At 41.9% G+C, this 18,737-nt stretch overlaps 1 protein-coding gene across 3 annotated transcripts in view; it reads right to left on the reverse strand.

Annotated features, from left to right (window-relative positions):
* The window catches only part of IL1RAPL2 (interleukin 1 receptor accessory protein like 2), a 578,794-nt gene that overhangs the window by 411,870 nt on the left and 148,187 nt on the right, over nt 1-18,737 (reverse strand). The gene's annotated exons all lie outside the window — the stretch shown is intronic.

Genomic DNA, 18,737 nt, shown 5'->3' on the forward strand with positions numbered 1-18,737 from the left:
TCATTCATCATACCAGCTGAACTTCGTGTTGTCTGCACAACAATCCACAAATGTCTTCCATAGACTTGTATATGATCCCCAAGACCTAGATCCAATTATCTCAAGGCACAGATCTAACAGTGGACCTGTCATGTCTAAATAAATAAAATGCCGCCTGGTACAGACTGTAGAAATTAATTACTTTAACTACACTTCCTTCATTGTCACCGTGAAGTGAATGGTATCATCTGCTCCGGGGCTATTAATTAGTTTTTTTCCCAAGAAGTTGGCATTTCCATGTGTTCCTTATTACAGGAAATGTACCTTATTTGCTCTTGCACCTTTGTGTCCAATCCTGTACAGTAATTTGTGGTCTGTATGGTCGGTATTTCATTATACTTATATCATGTCATCTATATTTTCCATCATGCGCAATTCTTCACACACACCTCTTCTAGAATCCATGTTACTTATTAATTCCATATACCAGAACATAAATCGGCTCCCCACTGCCTTATTAGCCCTCTGACCCCTTCTTCAGAATGGAATTGATCACCAAAAAGAGTTGCTGTAAATTGGCAGTGCAAGAAAATGAAGCTTATTTATGTCCATCTCAGACCCTATATTAGTACAGATTCTGAGAATAATAAGCCTTACATCTAAGAGAATTTTCTTCGTTGTTAAACATTAGTTTGTTAAAATCTTTTTCAAACTTTTAGTTTTTTTAGCTTATTTTTCTTTACTTTTTTTATCACTTCTCTACCTGCAAGAATTGGAAGTTGGGGTCTTATGGGGCTAAGGTATATGGAACTAACACCATGGGTTTTAACCCGCTGCGATCGCGGGTCGTAGCCGGCTGATCGCTGGCGTCGGCTTAAAAAAGATTGGCGAGGTGTGAAATCATCGCAGAGAGGCGATCGGTCCCCATGACAGCCTTGGGTCTTCCGAAGACAGGAGTCTGTCTCGTTTTAACCCTTTAATTACAATGTGTGATCAGTTTTTTTAAAACATTCTGAATTATATGAAAATTGCCATTATAAAACCTGATGCAGTAGACTTTGTAAAAATTAAGATTTGTATCATTCTCAAAACTTTTGGCCATGACTGTATTTAATGCATTTCAGCAATAACTCATTAAAAGTTATTGTTTAGTGACCGTTTCATGTACTGTTAACATGAAAAAAAATTTAAAGAATCAACAACAGATATTGTTGACAGAGGCTCTTTACATTGCGTTCATTTGTATTATGGAGGATATATCCATGCTATAAACTGCGAACAATAATCCAACAAAATCATAATCTGTTAACGATCACTTATATACTGGATTAAAGCCTGGATTACTACTTTAAATTGTGGATTTCCATTGAACAAACTGCTGGTTTTGGCTCATTTCTTTATTCAGATCCTTAAATAAATCTTTACCCAGAAAGTTCTGTTTAAATAAGATACAAATGTCATTGTAATTCCGGGACAATTTTACAAATACAGAAGTTCATGCTGATATTTATTTGCTTTAACTACATTGAGCATGTACTCTTTAAACTCCAAGCAAAACCAAGCAAAATAGAAGAGAAGTATAATCAATCACTGGCACGGCTGTCTACTGTATCAAGTAGCTTGGAAATATTTCAAGAAAAATGCTGAAATTGCTGAAAGAAAATATTTTCAGCACTCTCCCTGTAATAACTGCAGTAACGCTGAGCTGGATTCAAAGTATTGTCTTAAAAAGGTATTTAAAATTCTATTACATTATCTCTGCTTCAGTCGGAGTTAGTGGAGTATGCCTTAGGCATTATGATAGTAACTATCTTGAGCTGGCAAAGAAGTACATCGGAATATATCATCTGGAAACATCTGGATGCTTAGGTCTTTTCTGATTCCCTTTCATTTTAACTACTTGATACTTGCGGATATTACAGCATAATGTCCTTAGCAAGAAAAACAACAAAAAGAACAAAAAAGAATTTTTTAAATATTATAGAACATAGAGTAGATAGTTAGTATGACATACACTGAATGCCAGATTATAATGGTTAGCATTTCAACACATCTCAAGCTATAATGGGGCTCATTTACCAAGTCCTCATTTTTGACAGACTGTTCGCCTTTTTCGGGGATTGCACGGCTTGGACAGGTATTTAACAGGTGTCTGCGCTAGGATTTTGGCGCACACACTCGCTTTTTGGCACAGCTGCGCTGGCTTCCATGCGACACAAATTGGGGGGCATGCCGTCGGACGATCTGACCGATTCTGACTGAGCACGGGATTTAACTTTCAAATTATGTCGCAAGCTCAAGCACTTACATGCACCACTAAAACGATGGTGAGGTTTGTCGTACCTGAGCGGGGAAGCGACACATGCAGGATATCGGGTGCAAGATCTTAGTGAATCGCAGCACAGTGCATTATCAGACAATGCACTTTCTGTGAACTGCTGTGGGAATGTAAGTAAATGTGCCCCATTGTGTCTCTCTTACTCTAGTTTTATTGTAATTCATATCCCCAAGTCAACTAAAATCCAAAAAATACAGTTATATAAGGGTATGTGATCACAAAATGATGGAGGTCACGATTTGGAACAGGATTCTCTGTACAATAAATATTGGAGAAGGAGCGGTCAGTCATTGGGTGTGTGGGACAGGCAGGACTTTTATGGATTCTATAAAAATCTGGGAGGAATTGATACGGAAAGTATATTGGAAAATTGCAAAACTTTTCAGTACACATAACAATATTATTGCCTAAAAGTGGACAAACCCTTTGAGGCAGAAATATCAGTGCTTTGAGTCCTGAGGACAAACCCTGAGTGACCCAACTGCCTCATGAGCATACAGATCAAAATGGGAATATCTCAGAAACCATATAATGCACAGAAATAATAAAGGTAAGTTGGAAATCGTAGTGCATTTCGCTATGAAATGTTGCCAGCAGATTATTACACAGGAGGTGGTAGACTCCCTTTAAAGATGTAAATACAGAAAATCACTTTGCTAAAAGTTTAGCAGAGTGATTTTTGCTGAAAGTCTCTGAGCACATTCTAACAAACAGACAAGATTAATATAGACCCCTCCTGGGATCCTAAACATGTTTACACTGGTAGAGGTGTTCAGAAAATAATTGTATTTTATCTTCCATCCAATAGTGTACTGCCCTTTTTTATATTCCATTAAATTATCTTTTTTTTTTTCCCTAAAGTAAACTGGCAGCAAAACACATGCTTCGTAAAGATCACACCAACCAATGGTCTTGGCGGCACAGCCCGCTGTGAAAAATGGTCATTTCTCAAAAGTCAAGGAACACGCTGGAAAATAACTACATTTACACAACAGGAACGCGGCACAAAAAGTCAAGAATAAATACAGTGAAGATTCTGGCTCCCCCTCAAAAAAACTATATTCAACTCACTGGGCAGACATGGCTAATGAGAGGAGAGGAAATGTGTCAGACTGGAGTGAGGAGCGAGCCCGAGATACATGACAAAGGAGGATGATACAGACTGTTAATTTTACAGCACTATGCATTTCAATATTGCAGGGAATACACCATTTAATAACGCCTTAAGCCCTTTCCTGCCAGAGGGAATTGTACTACTCTCGTTGCAATACACCGCTAGACACATTTGGCAGGAAAAGATTTAATGCTATTGGGCAAAGACACATCTTTTGCTTTAAGCAATAATTGTTCTCTCACAGGGGAAAAAAGTTACAGTCGGGAAATTCATCCACCTTATAAATAAGTCCCATGCGATTTGTTGCGATTTTAATTAAAAAAATTCAATTATACGTTAAATCTAATTTGTATAGAATGAGGCAAATCTCTATGGAGATCCAAATTACTTAAAATCGCCTGTTAATAGGGGGAAAGATTGATTTATGCAATCTTAGAAGTAGGTGTGAATATAACTTTAGGGGGCAAAGAGTTTGAGGACGTATACATGTCATGGAGCCAAATAATAGTAGTCTAAGTTCAGATGTATAAAATCTTCACAATTAAATGACCTATGGATCACCTGAAGTATCCACATTTTGTCGTTTCCCATAAAATCTAGAAGAAACTATGTTTGGAATATATGTGGGTAACTATCAGGGCTCGTATGTCAGTTTTATGAAATGATCAAAATTAGGCTTCTTGCAGAACATTGCTGTAAGCACCTGATGTGTCAAACTCAAATCAAACTTGCATTAAACTCACTAGTAGACAAGAGGCCTTACTGGCAGACCGCCAGTGATAGGGGAAATGGAGGGGGGTCAAGGGTTGGCTCAAGGTTTCTATAGGCCCCTTGGCGACAGAGCCTCAGAAGGCCCTTTGCAGTAAACTTACATGGGGGCATTAAAAATTCAGAAACAATAACAGTCTCCTGTTCCCCAAAATATTGCCTAGTTTATCATCCCAAACAGCCCCCACTTTGTATGTTTTATATAAAGCCTGCCTCACCCCATGGATTCCTTATGTACTGCCTTAATAATAATGATACTTTATTTGTCCCCAAAGGGAAACTACAGACCCGTAAGTCTAACTGCTGTGGTGGGGAAAATATTTGAGGGGTTTATTAGAGATGCTATCCTGGAGTATCTCACTGTGCACAACCTTATAACCCAGCGTCAGCATGGGTTTATGAGAGATCGGTCCTGTCAGACTAATCTGATTGGTTTCTACGAGGAGGTAAGTTCAAGACTGGATCTGGGGGACGCTGTGGATGTTGTATATCTGGACTTCTCAAAGGCATTTGACACCGTGCCACATAAAAGGTTGGTATATAAAATGAGACTGCTGGGAATAGGAGAAAATCTGTGTATCTGGGTAAGTAATTGGCTTAGTGATAGAAAACAGAGGGTGGTCATTAATGGCACATTCTCAGATTGGGTTGATGTTACCAGTGGAGTGCCACAGGGGTCAGTATTGGGGCCACTTCTTTTTAATATTTTTATTAATGACCTTGTAGTGGGTTTACACAGTCAAGTTTCAATATTTGCAGATGATACTAAGCTGTGTAAAGTAATAAATACTGAGGTCGATAGTTTAGCATTACAGAGGGATTTGTGGAAGCTTGAGGGATGGGCAGAGAAATGGTTGATGAGGTTTAATGTAGATAAATGTAAAGTTATGCACTTGGGCCATGGAAACAAAAAGTATAATTATGTTCTAAACGGTCAATTACTTAGTAAAACTGAAGCTGAAAAGGACCTGGGCGTATTGGTGGATGGTAAACTTAATTTTAGTGACCAGAGCCAGGCGGCTGCTGCTAAAGCAAATAAAATAATGGGATGTATCAAGAGAGGAATAGATTCTCATGATAAAGACATAGTTTTGCCCTTATACGAATCCCTGGTCAGACCACACATGGAATATTGTGTACAGTTTTGGGCACCAGTGTATAAAAAGGATATAATAGAGCTGGAACGGGTGCAGAGGAGAGCAACCAGGATTATTAGGGGAATGGGGGGATTAGAATACACTGACAGATTACAAAATTTGGGATTATTCAGTTTAGAAAAAAGACGACTGAGGGGAGACCTCATTACAATGTACAAATACCTGAACGGACAGTACAAGGATCTCTCCAAAGATCTTTTTATACCTAGGCCTGTGACCAGGACAAGGGGGCATCCTCTACGCCTAGAGGAGAGGCGATTTTACCATCACCATAGACAAAGGTTCTTTACTGTACGAGCAGTGAGACTATGGAACTCTCTGCCGCAGGAGGTTGTTATGGCCGACTCTATGTACATGTTCAAGAGAGGCCTGGATGCCTTTCTGGAGAGAAAAAATATCACGGGTTATGAGGATAAAACATTTATTTAATTCTTGAAGGTTGGACTTGATGGACTTGAGTCTCCTTCCAGCCTTATATACTATGATACTATGAAATGTCTTAATCAGCTTAAGCATACAATAAATGTATTGTATGAGGCCCCCCAGCAGCTCTGGGTCCCCCACCTCCGCTGGTATGCCTTATTCTGAAGTCGCCCCTTGCGCTGGAGTTGGTGGAGGGGCCCGGGTCTTCCTGCTCTGCGCAGCCCTGTCAGCAGATACATCAAGAGGCCATATACATCACTTTGTGCCAGAAAGGGGTTTCATCATACGTCAGTGCTTGAGCACTGGCATAAATCTTCCGTGTGGGCATAGCTTGATAAGCCATATACAGCCAGACATTTTCCAAATTCTATATGTATTTATTCATTTTTTAAAGAGACTATCTGATTGGCCAATATAATTTCTCATTTTGCCAATAATAGCATACATAATAATAAAAATAACAACCTTTATACAGCGCCATCGCATTCCGTAGCACTGTACAGAATTTCGGGAGCCATAAATAAAATAAGACATTACAGAGTAAAAACATAGACATATGAAACAATAGGACTGAGGGCGCTGCTGGCAAGAGTTTACATTCTATGAGGATGAAAGGAATCGGATCTCTTATAGGGATTTTATAGGGATGTGCTCAGGGCTAGATTAAGGTTGGTGGGGGCCCCTGGGCGCAAAATCTGGTGGAGGCCCCCACTGAGTGTAGCGTACACACACGTCCTCCTGCTTCCTTTCCACTATCCTAGCAGTAACACAGCTACATACAGCCGCCTCACCCCCAGTCACACAGCTACATACAGCCGCCTCACCCCCAGTAACACAGCTACATACAGCCGCCTCACCCCCAGTAACACCGCTACATACAGCCGCCTCACCCCCAGTAACACCGCTACATACAGCCGCCTCATCCTAGTAACACAGCTACATACAGCCGCCTCACCCCAGTAACACAGCTACATACAGCCGCCTCACCCCAGTAACACAGCTACATACAGCCGCCTCGTCCCCAGTAACACAGCTACATACAGCCGCCTCGTCCCCAGTAACACCGCCACATACAGCGCCTCACCCCAGTAACAAAGCTACATACAGCCGCCTCGCCCCCAGTAACACAGCTACATACAGCCGCCTCACCCCAGTAACACAGCTACATACAGCCGCCTCATCCTCAGTAACACAGCTACATACAGCCGCCTCGTCCCCAGTAACACAGCTACATACAGCCGCCTCGTCCCCAGTAACACAGCTACATACAGCCGCCTCGTCCCCAGTAACACAGCTACATACAGCCGCCTCACCCCCAGTAACACAGCTACATACAGCCGCCTCGTCCCCAGTAACACCGCCACATACAGCGCCTCACCCCAGTAACAAAGCTACATACAGCCGCCTCACCCCAGTAACAAAGCTACATACAGCCGCTTCATCCCCAGTAACACAGCTACATACAGCCGCCTCGCCCCCAGTAACACAGCTACATACAGCCGCCTCACCCCCAGTAACACAGCTACATACAGCCGCCTCACCCCCAGTAACACAGCTGCATACAGCCGCCTCACCCCCAGTAACACAGCTACATACAGCCGCCTCATCCTCAGTAACACAGCTACATACAGCCGCCTCGTCCCCAGTAACACAGCTACATACAGCCGCCTCGTCCCCAGTAACACAGCTACATACAGCCACCTTGTCCCCAGTAACAGAGCTACATACAGCCGCCTCACCCCCAGTAACACAGCTACATACAGCCGCCTCACCCCAGTAACACAGCTACATACAGCGCCTCACCCCAGTAACAAAGCTACATACAGCCGCCTCACCCCAGTAACAAAGCTACATACAGCCGCTTCATCCCCAGTAACACAGCTACATACAGCCGCCTCGCCCCCAGTAACACAGCTACATACAGCCGCCTCACCCCCAGTAACACAGCTACATACAGCCGCCTCACCCCCAGTAACACAGCTACATACAGCCGCCTCACCCCCAGTAACACAGCTACATACAGCCGCCTCATCCTCAGTAACACAGCTACATACAGCCGCCTCGTCCCCAGTAACACAGCTACATACAGCCGCCTCGTCCCCAGTAACACAGCTACATACAGCCACCTTGTCCCCAGTAACAGAGCTACATACAGCCGCCTCACCCCCAGTAACACAGCTACATACAGCCGCCTCACCCCAGTAACACAGCTACATACAGCCGCCTCACCCCAGTAACACAGCTACATACAGCCGCCTCGTCCCCAGTAACACAGCTACATACAGCCGCCTTGTCCCCAGTAACACAGCTACATACAGCCGCCTCGTCCCCAGTAACACAGCTACATACAGCCGCCTCACCCCAGTAACACAGCTACATACAGCCGCCTCGTCCCCAGTAACACAGCTACATACAGCCGCCTCGCCCTCAGTAACACAGCTACATACAGCTGCCCCCCCCCCTCAGTAACACCGCTGACTATAGGAAAAAACTTTTACCCCTCAAAAGGAGGGGAGAAAAAGGACCAACTAAGAAAATGCATATAAAACACGAAGTCTTTATTTATAGTATTTTACATAAAAGTTACAATAAAGAACATAAAGTGGTGGTGTACAGAAAAATGCGGAGCGATCCAATCTGGACAGGATGGAGTGGTATGAGTTAGGAAAAGGAACAGCCTGGGTGTGAAATAAGCCCAATAGATATGGGATGACTATTGGTCAATAGTATTTGTAGAAAAAACCAAGTGGTAATTAGCATAAAGGTAGTGTTTCATCTTACCAGGCGATGTGAGTGTTTGACCCCCAGACGAAGGCGTGAGCCGAAACGTACGTCGGGGACGCGATCCCCCCTGGACAGGTGAACCTCAAACACTCACATCGCCTGGTAAGATGAAACACTACCTTTATGCTAATTACCACTTGGTTTTTTCTACAAATACTATTGACCAATAGTCATCCCATATCTATTGGGCTTATTTCACACCCAGGCTGTTCCTTTTCCTAACTCATACCACTCCATCCTGTCAAGATTGGATCGCTCCGCATTTTTCTGTACACCACCACTTTATGTTCTTTATTGTAACTTTTATGTAAAATACTATAAATAAAGACTTCGTGTTTTATATGCATTTTCTTAGTTGGTCCTTTTTCTCCCCTCCTTTTGAGGGGTAAAAGTTTTTTCCTATATTGTTCATTTAGGACCACTGTGTTATTAGTGAGGGGCGACCGTACAGAGTGCCTTACAATTGGCCCCGGTATACACATTTTGGGGACTATTTCCCCAGAACCCCACTACCTGTATCCAACTTCCTATCAACACCGCTGACTATAGCCTGGCAGGCACACGTCGGGCATTCTGGAGAGAAGATCGCAGCTCACCCCTCCCGTCTCCATACAGAATAGAGCTACGTGGTCGTTCTTACGGCCATAGATAGAGCACGCTCTATCTCTTTTGCGGCCGCAGCACGAAACAGTGAGTACTCGTTGTGCTCACCATACCAAAGCACTATAGATGCCTATGAGGGAAGTGTATCAGGTAGCAAATTTGCGGCCAGATATACGTCCCCCATACATGTTCCCTTATACAGACATGTTTATACAATTACACACTGATATATACACACCTTTATATACTTATATACACACAAATAAAGTTCTACACTCGTATACTTGCACCCATATATACACACACAAGTATACACTTATACACACATTTATGCACTCATATACATTTATACACTAATACACAGAGTATATATAAACTCATAAAGTATATACACACATACAGCATATACACACACATATGGGAAGTACACACACATAAAGTATATAGAGCATATACATACCATATTCCCAGTAATATATATATATTTAAATGTACACACATATATGCATGTATAAATACAGTATATACACCTATACACGGTAGATGCATATATACCCATATACACAGTAGTCTGTATAAAATTTGCTACCTTTTTCACCCTTATACATCTGCCTTTCTTTCTTTTATGTCCATATACACAGTATATACATCTATACGTGGTAGATGCATATATACGCTGTACATACATATATACACAGTAAATGCATATATACTCATGTACACAGTATATACACATAAATAAACAGTATATACACATAAATAAACAGTATATACACATATACACATACACAGTAGATACATATATACACATACACAGTATATACATATATACACAGTAGATGCATATATACACAGTAGATACATATATACACATATGCCCTGTATATACACATAAGCTCTGTATATACACATAAGCTCTGTATATACACATATACTCTGTATATACACATATACACTGTATATATATATATATACACACATATATACACACAGATAAATTGATATGTATATACTTACCTTTTAGGGTGCTTGTTCGTGCGGGTGGGTCTTTCGGTTGCTTGTTCGGCCGGGGAGGGGGTCGGTGGGTGCTTGTTCGAGCGGAGGGGGGGTTGCTTGTCCGGTCGGGGAGGGGGGCGGTGGGTGCTTGTTATAGCAGGGGGCGGAGGGGGGGGGGTGCGCGGCGGGTGCTTGTTCTAGCGGGGGGCGGAGGGGGGGGGGGGCGCGGCGGGTGCTTGTTCTAGCGGGGGGTGGAGGGGGGGCGGGGGTGCGCAGCGGGTGTTTGTTCTAGCGGGGGGGGGGGGTGCTTGTTCTAGCCGAGCGAGGTTGCTTGTTTGGGCGGGGGTTGGTAGCTCGGCCATGCATGCCGGGGATGGGCGGGCCGAGAGGCGGTCATCTGTGCTGGGGGGGCGGGCGGAGAGGCGAGCGCAGAGTCACCTGTGGCAGGGTTTAGGCGGTGTAACCTGTGCTGGGGCGGGCCCGGAGGCGGTGTCAACTGTGCCGGGGGGAGATGGTGGCCGTTGAGGAGGAGTTAGTAACACTCATGCCAAGGGGGGCGGGCGGCTCCTCCAGCGGGCATCTCAGGCGGGCGGCGCGGGCGCACAGGAGGTGCGATCTGGTGGGGGCCCCAAGGGGGGGCAAGATGGTGGGGGCCCCGGGGCTCGAGCCCCGGGAGCCCCGCCTATAATCCGGCCCTGGATGTGCTTATCCCTGCTAATTACCAAAAATAGGATTTTACCACATTTTTTAAAAATGGGGATGAATGGGCAAGACCTGCAATTTTACGTATAGCTGGGAGCATTAACTTAAAGGGGTATTCCAGGAATCAGTATAATTAATATTCAAATGAATTAAAATATAAGCTAAGATGTAATTAGATGATATTTAAAATTTTGCTTCCCTAAGCAGGAAAATGTTGTGGACATATATACGATCATTAAGACTTAAAATGCTACTGGCCCTTTAATCAGTCCATTGATTTTTGTCCCTGTGAATGACACACTAAACAGATGATGGCTACTGGTCCCATGTCCACATCACATGTCCTGCACCTGCCTGAGCAGGTCATGTGAGCATCATTATGTTTGGCTGTAGTCACTTGCATTGCATCCAGTATGGCCAGTATTGTGGTGAGTTGCTATCTCAGTGGCTCAATCTACAGTGATGGTAGTTACACATATCATTACTGGGATCAGAACATAGGATGTTACTGAGAACTGGGGGATCATGGGAGTTGTAGATGGTGGCCACCTTAGAGATAACTCTTTAGAGCCTACTTTAGAAAGCCCATTCGATTTATTGAATCCCTAAACACCCAAGAAGTTTGGTATGGTTGGAAATGGAAGAACTGGGTGAAGAACAATTTTATTATGTTATTGGCATAGCCTTTTTTAACTGGAGTGTTTGAGCCTCCAAGATTTTGTTAGATTAGACATTTGTGAATTGGTATGTAGACAGACAAGATAGCAAAACAATCACCAAGCACATTCTTCCGTTTAGGATGCAACATACAATTTTTCACACGTTAGACAACAAATGAAGACATTTATCAATATTGAAGGATTTGGGCCACATCAAGATCCAGCATTTTACATTTCTGAAAAAAAAGCCATAAATATTGTACAACCATCAAATGCAGTTTTCTGGTGCATACTTGTCGGCACTGTGTCAAGTTGGCATTTCTAGGCTAATGGTATTCTCAGCGAATTTTTGGCAGTTCTGAAACTGACTCCTAAATAATATTCGACAAAATGCTGAAAAAGGTAAGTAATGTCATATTACTGCACATTTATAGCGTAATTATGCAATGATACAGTTCAATGGCTTACAAAATTTTGTGAATAATAAACACAACGTATTCTCATTAGAAATTCAAGTACCTGAGTACAAGGAGACGGTCTGTCAATCATGATAATGAAAAACTACAAAAATAGCAAAAATTGACATTTGTCAGGAGCAAACAGTGATGGAAAGCAGAATGGAAACCTAATAAGCCTCCAAAACTTTATCATAGGGAATCAAGCCAGAATCAGAAGTCTAGAGTGGTATCTCATTAATTGGACAGCAGAAGTTTTCCAGATAAGAAGCAAAGCAGCACCTGAAGAGGACACTTTCATTAATCTAGTCTGGACCAGCTAATGCATGGACACGGGTTGCTTAGTTATATAGTTGATAAAGAAAATAATAACCCTCCCACCATCACTTCTAACCAAGTCCAAACCACAAATGGATGAAAAAAATAAGTGAAGTAACATCTGCTTTTTCTAGGATCTTATCTTTTATAATTCACTGCTGGTTTTGTCTGCAAGTCCAAAAAAAAGGGAGTTTGATTGGCACTCACCAGCTTTATTCATCCAAGATGAGACAATACAAAGTGCAAGGATAAGGTGCAAAAACGAATAACAATCTTACGCGTTTCAGACACTAAGGAGAGACAGCATTTACCCTAAAGGTCTTAATGTTAGAAATGACTTGATTTTAAATTATTGATATGTTTTTATATGAACCCGTTTGTACATATTCATATATTTTCACATTTTTTTTTGTTTTCATGTATGTTTATTGTATCTCTTGTGGAACCCTGATTGTGATAGTATTGAGATGCACTAATTGCCCGGCACCTGTGTAGAAACCCCCACTTCTGGTCTGCCCAGCATATTAGACTGCTCTCAAACATGATTAAGGACCTTAGTGTCTGAAACGCGTAAGATTGTTATTCGTTTTTGCACCTTATCCTTGCACTTTGTATTGTCTCATCTTGGATGAATAAAGCTGAACTATTTTTAACGGAGCTGGTGAGTGCCAATCAAACTCCCTTTTTTTTGGACTTGCATTTGCTTGTGAAAGTGGAAGACTCTTTCCTGGATTGAGCACCTGGTGGTGAGCGCACCTGTTCTGTCTCTTTTACATTCCCATTGCTGGTTTTGTCTGTACCCTATAAGTTGGAGACAAACATATTATTTTGCAGCTGTCTCAGAACCTGTTGCCATGTATGGATCAACTAGGATGGAACAGCATAAGCCCTACATTAGCATTTTCCAATCCTTAATGAGATCCATGTGTGCCTCTCAGATACTAAAAGTGATCTTTAGAGTATGTTCCCACCTTCAGTTAGTTCAAGACATAATTAAGACTTCAGACTAGCCCAGAGGTTCTTGTGATTTTTTTAAATTCATTTATCTAGTTTATTGTGATCAAATGTAAATGAAAAAGAGAAAATAAGACTAATTTAGTAATTAGTTTTCTTGTTCACCCCCAGGCAATCCTAGCAGCTGGCTGGAGAGCCTTACCCTAAACAGAACCTAAAGCTGGTCATAGATGCTTGATCAACGGACAGCAATTCCTCTCTACCCCCTGTACACATGCACAGTAGGTTAAGCCAAATGGGCATGTGTTCTCAATATCACGCTTGAGTATTCCTGGACCCTAGAATTAGATAAAGATGCCCTGGTTATGCGGAGATCAGAAGGTTTCGCTGATATTCATCTGATCTGTACTGCCACCTTTAGAAACATTTGCCTCTACAAATCTACTGAATCTTCAACACGTTCTGAGATCTGAAGACTATCATAACATACTCAAGCAAGAACAGATCTTCATATACGACTACGTCATTTCATTACACAGTATAGCACCATATTATGGAGGTATCTTCTAGAACATTGCTATTTTTTCTATTCTTTGATTCAGTGTAGCCTCGTAGACTAAGATGTCATACAACTATTGCCCGGTGCCCAAGGCCTTAAATTGGTACTTTCTAAATTCTTAGCTTAACACATTTTACGTATGGTTTCTAAGACATGAACATTGATGGCCTATCGTGAGGATAGGCCATCAGGTCTTGATCAACTGTGGGTCTAACACCAGGATACCCATCAGCACTTTTAAAGTTCAAAAGACACTTTAGCTTTTTCCTTTATTTTTCTGTATACAACACTGTAGATAGTCCCAGGGGCATTACTAGAAGAGGTAGGGCCCCATAGCAGACTTCTAAATGCCCCCCCCCCCTACACCCTCAGAAAATATTCACATGTACACACATATTTATACACATTTATGCACTGATGTATACATTCAAACACTTACACATATCTGTCCCAGTATCTGCTGACCACATGAGGGAAAGTACAACGCAGGAATTAGAGATCTGAGATCCCTAGTCTTGTCGTTCTGTACTGTGAAAAATGTGCAATGCTATATAGAGATTATACTGTACAAATGACATGTATATAATGGTGCACATCCTCCATTTTTTAGTGTGTCAGGTCTGATGCCAGGACCCCCCCCCCCCCCCCCAACACTGCAGGCCACATAGTTGCTGCCACTGCAGTTACCTCCCTGCCTATTTACTGCCGTACTATATATAGTAATTTGGGTCCTCACCAATTATAGTACCAATGACTCAACCTTCTCAGTAGATTCCACACAGCGTGAGCAACCAGGCCGATAATAAAGAAGTTTAATATATACAGTCCCAAATGGCTGCAGCTAAACAAAAATATCTTGTTTAGAAATCAAATCTTAAAAGAAAGCCATAAAAATACATCAAAATGTTCCTCTATGAACAAACATAATAAATAGAATCTAGAAAACTGCTGAATATAAAGCTAGTAATGTCCCGTAAATCAGGTTTAACATAACAACTAATAATGTTTGATGTCTGAGACAGGAGAATAGTTCAGCTTCACAGGTCTGTGCGGCTGCCCAAAGGAACCATATAAAATCACTCAGCAGTGGAAAGATTTAACCTTGGTCAGTTAGAGAATCTTCTAAATTCCTACCTAAGCATGTTTGTGACAGCCGTCAATTCAGAAACAGTTTATCAGAAAGGAAAGATGACAGGAAAATGCTGAGTTGATATGACAGTGATGATAAAAATTTGTTAAGGCATGCATCCCTGAAGGAAATGTGTCTGTAATGTAGCAGATGGCCAGTGGTCAGGGGAAGCGGTTCAGACATGCGGGGCAGAAGCTGTTGAACTCAGCCACACCAAATCCTGTAAATAAAAACAATAAGAAAGCAAATTGTAGACTTTCTTCTTCTAATTTCTTTTTATGCCACCTATAGAAACAAGGGCTATTTTCATCTTTCCAACAAATACACAATAAATAAAGACGTAACTTACCATATATACTCGAGTATGAGACAAAATTTTCAGCAAAATTGTTCTGCTGAAAAAGCCCAACTCGGCTTATGCTCAGGTATATAATAAAAATTAAAGTTAGTACTAGGACACGTCAGTGTTTTTTATTAAAGGGGGACACTCTGCTCGGCGTTACATTAATGGGGGGAACTCTGCTAGGCGTTATATTAATGGGGGGAACTCTGCTAGGCGTTATATTAATGGGGGGGCACTCTGCTCAGCGAAACTTTAATGGGAGGCACTCTGCTGCGTTACATTAATGGGAGGCACTCTGCTCGGCATTACTTTAATGGGGGAATTCTGCTAGACGTTATATTATTTGGGGCACTCTGTTAGACATTACTTTAATGGGGGCGCTCTGTTAGACGTTATATTAATTGGAGGGGCTTCTGTGAACATTTAATTGATGAGAGAAGACTACTGGACATTTTGTTAGAGAATAGCAGCTGCATTCTTTAGTGTGGCAGATCAGGTTGCCAGGCCCCCTAACACTGTGGGCCCCATAGTAGCTGCTATGGCTACTTCCCTTGTAGTTATGTACCCTGTGTCAAGGAGATATTAATTGTGAATGTATAAGATTGGTTTAACTATAGGGTAATTACAAACTTTGTTTAAATATTTGGCATCTATTGAAGCGTCCAGGCAGCTTTTAAGACATCCTGGAGCTTTAACAGCCTGATAACCTCTGAACTGAAGACTGGTCTGTTCAGACCCCAAAGGACATTTGGTCTCCCTACCCCCCCTCTTCTGCATCAGGATTTGGAAACTAAAGACTGTTTAAATATTCCTGGACTCTCCCCCCTCATTAACACTTTGCCCAATCGTGAATGACCCTCTGGACTAATTAATGAATGGGAGGTTCTGAAATCTGAACCAAACTGAGAAGTTATAAAACAATATGAAATCCAAGAATTGGTGTTCACATTTTGGGGGCTGCTTGACAAGCTGAGTGTGTTCCTCATTTCTCCCACCTCCAGGGATCAGGATTTACTTTAAGTTTGTAAGTTTATGTTATTTTTCTCCCTTTTTATTTTATAACTGTTTTGCCGTGTTGTGTGTCATTTTATTTTGTAATTCTTTTGTTTTTAATATCTTTTTATGCACTGATCAACTTTTTGTAATTAAAGCTTTTCACTTTAATTTTGGTCCCTGTATGCTCTGCGAACTCATAGCCTTGTGAAGTGTGGTTAGCCGTGTGACTTCTGGAGTGCTGAGTGTGCATGTCTAGTGGTGTGACAAGGTGACTGCCTGAGAAGCAAGAGTTGTTGTAGAGTGGGATACTTATTGGTCCCAGTATAAATGCAATAAGTGGTGACAGCGGTTCTGGTGCTGGATCTGTATGAGGTGTTATTTATGGTCAATTTGTGTCCTGAGTAAAAGGTGAGCGCAAGTTTGAGTAGGCTAAATTAACCCGTACAGTTGCACCCCACGTCACGTGACGAGGCGGCGGCGTCCTCGCCGTGACACCCTGCACAGAAACTTTTTTGCATTTTCATATCTCTGACCAACCCTCACACAAAAGACATATGTTGTCTACTGTTGGTGCAGAGTGTAACATTTTATTTGATCATTCTGCTCTTCATGACTAGTATGGTGCCCTCATGCCTAAAACATTCTCACATTGTTACTGGCTTCACTAAGCATGCTTTTTCCCATCAATCCATGGCACCCACAGACAATTTCCCTTCTCAACATTCTGGTTCCTTCATGGGAGCAAACAGCACTTGTTACGAGAAAAGCTATAAACATTTAATGTAATAATATAATACATGAGTTGCATTATAGTCATAACATGTTCACAATCATATGAGTTCCATTAAAGGTGCATGAGCCCCTTTAAATGGCAAAAAAAAATTAATCTAATTTAAGGACTCTATGAACCAATGAATTGGTCTCTCAAGCTAATTTTTTTTTTTTTTATCACCGATATACAGTACTGTATAAAGATGAAATACATAGGACAGGCCAACAGTATCCACAGGGAAACAAGCTATCCTTCCAGCTCTGTTCTCTATGTTGATTGATCTGTTATTGATGATCCATCCCCTGAATAGGTCATTGATAACTATAAGGCAGAAAACCCTTTTAAGTCGATATAACTGCAGGGAATCTGGCCACTCCGTACCAGAATTCCACTGATCCATGAATGTTCTATAGTTTACATTCTATTGTCTAAAAATTGCAAGCTTTATAGAAATTAAAAAAGAAAAGTAAGACTTGAAAGGGTAGCGTCAACTCAAAAAGTTGTCTAGAATGGAAACCAAAAAGATGCTTTCCCTTCTCTAGTTGTTGGAGGCAATAGATGGCAGGTATAAGAGCATTTGAGTGTTCCGGTAATGAGCATGTCTAGCCCAATTAAATATTTACCCAAAGTAAAGCTTGTCTTATGTCTCTCTCTATCACTTTTACATGAAGTAAGGGATTGCTAGGTTTCCAAGAGGTGGCTATGGTTAACCCAATAAGTGCTGGAAGGTGAACGAGTACAGAGTGGATCTTGGAAAAGCCGACGCTCAGTGAACGTGGGCGAGAACGAGATGCTTGATGAGATAATCTGAATGATAATTAAATTTACATCAATTGCTTCTAGGGTCGGAATGCCCAAGAGACCTTCACTGTAAATATGTTGCTGGCTGATTGTGACAACTGCAATTAGTAAATAGCATTGAACATACGTCCAAGAGCCCCATCAGATATTTCCATGTTTAGTTTACAGCAATTAACGCTTAATTGTTTTAGTTAGGTTTTCATGCTTTACTGCATCAATATAGCAGATGTAAATATTGATGGTGGATGTCCATGGCAGAAGAAAATCCATCTCCTAACACAGCAAAGCATCAAAACCTCTAACACCCTCACATATTGCCGGGGCTGTATTAGAGTTACATTGGAACAACGTACAGGGGCATTACAATATCTAGTTTGAGACAATTACACAAACTCTTTATAGCAGACCTGCATATAAAGAAAAGAAAAATGTACAGATCAATAGTTTTGCAGTTTGCTTGTGTAGTGTGCGCCAGATTTATGATTTCTGGCGCATGTTCATGAATCTGCCACCCCCTGCAATGTTCCGCAGAGTGCACCCCCCTGCAATGTTCCGCAGAGTGCACCAACTTTCTTTTGGTGCACCTTTAACATTGAGCATGTGACACAACTCTGTCAGACATTGCATGTGTCTGACTGAGCACTGGAACGCCCCTTTATGTGCAGAAATTTGTGTTGTGTTGCGAATATTGCAGCTGCTTTCGCGTCATACACAGGATCAGATGTGATTCTACTCACAGGTGTGTTTGGGCTTGGGGATTGGAGGTGGGGGCCCGCACTGGGACTCAAAAGGTAGGCCACGGAGGCTGAGAGGCACAGACCCCTGAGGAAGTCGCAGGCTCGCGACGTAACGCGTGGGGTGCCTCCGGCCACTCGTCCTCCGCTTTT

This window comes from Engystomops pustulosus, chromosome 9, assembly GCF_040894005.1.
Source record: "Engystomops pustulosus chromosome 9, aEngPut4.maternal, whole genome shotgun sequence".
Lineage (NCBI taxonomy): Eukaryota > Metazoa > Chordata > Amphibia > Anura > Leptodactylidae > Engystomops > Engystomops pustulosus.